This window comes from Grammomys surdaster, unplaced genomic scaffold, assembly GCF_004785775.1.
Source record: "Grammomys surdaster isolate TR1022 unplaced genomic scaffold, NIH_TR_1.0 63, whole genome shotgun sequence".
NCBI classification, from domain to species: Eukaryota; Metazoa; Chordata; class Mammalia; order Rodentia; family Muridae; genus Grammomys; species Grammomys surdaster.
In genome coordinates this window covers 19,610,518-19,613,978 of record NW_021604565.1, presented here as the reverse complement: position 1 = coordinate 19,613,978, position 3,461 = coordinate 19,610,518, and positions in this window count along the sequence as shown.

Below are 3,461 nucleotides of genomic sequence, written 5' to 3'. Positions count from 1 at the left end.
CTACATATTTACACACGGACACACAATCTTTGCAGAAGAAAGTACATCCTGCTCTCATGGCCCTTGTCTAGTGGTAGCATTTTTGTTTAGCTACACCACAGTCTGTTTCATATCGTTATGATTACTTATTTTGGTTTACCAAAATGAGGTATTCCTATTTATCCTGGATGGTATGACATTGACTATGTAGATCAGACTGGCCTCAAACTTGTGATAGTTGCCCACGGTACTTGGAATACAGGCATGCACCACAACACCTGGCTTATACTTTTCAATCTAAATATTTGGATACCAAGTTAAGTACAATCCACACATCTGTATGACCCAGCAAAAGAATAGGAGTGCCGGGCAGTGGTGGCGCACACCTTTAATCCCAGCACTTGGGAGGCAGAGGCAGGCAGATTTCTGAGTTCAAGGCTAGCCTGGTCTACAGAATGAATTCCAGGACAGCTAGGGCTACACAGAGAAACCCTGTCTCAAAAAAAAAAAAAACAGAAAAAGGAAAAGAATAGGAGCAAGCAAACATTGATATTTGTATAAAAGACTATGTCCATTAAATCTACTTTTATAACTGAAAAATAATTTTATCTATTAAATTGGACAGTTAATGATCCAATATTTTGTATAATAGAAAAACAGTAAGTGTGGCTTACAAGTATAACTTGACTCACTAGAGAGGCACAGCCTGGCTTGAGTCAGTTCATAGCTCCAGACTTCTTTAATGGATGAAGTCAAATCTAAAACTGTAAGTCTTTCTTCTGTTGATCTCAGTAAGAGCTAGGGTATTTACTTAGATGACCATGTTCTAGAAGGGAAAATAACCAGACTTTGGGAGGACTGTCAGGAACTACTTTAAAGTTAATTTTTAATGTCCTCAAATATCACCAGAAGAAGGGCTGATGAAGATTTGGTGTCCTCTCCCCCCCTCCCCCCCCCACATACATACACACGCACACACATGACTTGATTCTATCTCCCAATGGGGCTAGTCAGCCCCCAGATTCACCACACGTTTGCTTATTTTATCAGTTTTATTCTGAATAGAGTAGTTGTCTTAAGGAACTCAAAGAACCACATATTAGTTTTCTTCCTAATGTATATTTTTTTCTATTATGTTTAAAATATTTTCCCCATATTGGTTTGACATAGTAGCTTCTAGAAATCCATTTAACATTACAAGGTAAAATACACTTAAAAAGTAACAAAGCCAGGGTGAAGGTAAAATAAAGATGGAAACAAACTGAAACAAGCAAGGAGTGTATAGCACAGGAACTGCCTGCCAAAAACTCCCATTCATTTGCTGAGGGTGAACTGTCTGCCCTTGAGCAGTGGCTAGCTTTGTTATAGCAATAAAATACAAGATGGTGTTTGGAAACGGTGTATCTGCTTTGGATACTAAGACTGAGAAGTCCTGGGAAGGATGTTACCTGCTCAGTTGTTTATCCCAGCCACACCACAAACAGATTAGCTATTGTCCAAACAGAGTGAAAGAGATACCCCATTCATAGCAGTGAAAACTGAACCCAAGTCTTAGATAACTGAGAATCTCCATGTATCTCCTGTTTTCACAATAATGTTTGCTTCCAAAAGCTGCAGTCACACACAAGAATACTGAAGTGATGCAGCTAAAAATTGTGAGGGCACAGAAAATTACAGAAAGGAAATGACTTTAAAATTTCAGCTCAGTTCTTGAGTTTGTTCTATTGAGCTGGTCTGATCTGGATTTCCTTTGGAACCAACAATATGGCCTTCTGGTTTATTTCCAGGAGATGAAGAACAAAATCAAGAAATAGGAGTTATCATATCAGCATAGAGACGAGTTCTCAAGTGGTAGAACACAGGATTAGCTTTTAGAGAATCAAACATTTGCACATTTTTAAAACATTAAACAAGCTGTGATTTTTTTAAAACAACAAGTTGGGCTGGATAAGGACGGATCTGTGACCTTGGTGAAGATTTTTCATATTAATTAAATTTCTCTAAACAAATATAATAAATGAACATGTCCTATCCCATGCTGCTAGGAAAATGGACATTTAACATATTTAAGAGGAAATTTTTACATAATCCGTATTGACACAATGGCACAAAATGCCAAAATTATTCCAGCCTGTAATACTACATGTACCCTTAACAAATATCCACAGGAATAAAAACATTGTGGGAAACTTTAGTCTGAGACTATGAATATCTGATAACAAAAGATAAGAGACTCTGAATCAGTCATCGAATGAAAGCAAGAGTCAGTGCCAAATTCAACCAAATCTGTGAACATAAACACCCAAGATTCACAAAAAGCTAAGTCTATCCTACCCTAGCCTCTGTTGTGTAGACAGGAGATCAATCATGTACTCTGTGGAAACTATGTGTCTGCCACCTCCTGAATGAGACTGTGAAGCAATATCATGGGCAACAGTTCTGCCAACTGCAGCCTATGTGTGGGGAAGACTGGCAACCTCCACTCCAGCACATTCTTTAAGGTTTTCTTCATGTATACTAATATGCATAAAATCATACAAAAGACAAACAGAAAAGAAACATACTTTCAACTCAAATCACAAGACATAATCCATATTAATAGGCTACAACACAAAAGACAGTATGAAGACTATAGAAAAGGAATATATTACATCTTTAGAGAGCTAACAGAAAAGGAAATATAATGATTTAGACATACTAGGGGAACATGATTTTGTTCAAAAGTCAAGAATTACTAATTACAACTTTACTGCAACCAAACTTTTAAAAAAGTAATTCATTCTTATTTTATGTGTGATAGTGTTTTGCCCACATGTATGCCTGTGAAAGGGTGTCAGATCCCTGGATCTAGAGTTAGCTGTGAGGTGCCATGTCAGTGCTGGGAGTTGAATCCTGGTCCTTTGGAAGAGCAGCCCATGCTCTTAACCACTGGGCCATCTCTCCAGCCCACAAAGCCACTGTTGGTTACTAGTATTTAAGAAATGTATTATTGAGACCTGAGAGATGGATCAGCGGTTAAGGGACTGTTCTTCCAGAGGTCCTGAGTTCAATTCCCACAACCACAGCAACCACAGGGTGGCTCATATCCATCTGCAATGGGATCTGATGACCCCTTCTGGTATGTCTGAAGACAGCTACAGTGTTCTCATATACATAAAATAAATAAATAATTCTTTTTTAAAAAGAAATGTATTGTTTGGTTTTTAGTGAGAAAGGAGTTTCTTTTCTTTTCTTTTTTGGTTTTTCGAGACAGGGTTTTTCTGTATAGCCCCGGCTGTCCTGGAACTCACTCTGTAGACCAGGCTGGCCTCGAACTCAGAAATCTGCCTGCCTCTGCCTCCCAAGTGCTGGGATTAAAGGTGTGCGCCACCACTGCCCGGCGAGAAAGGAGTTTCATACAATGAAATATCATTAAACCTTTATGGAAGCAATTTGGAGAGAGAGAGAGAGAGAGAGAGAGAGAGAGAGAGAGAGAGAGAGAG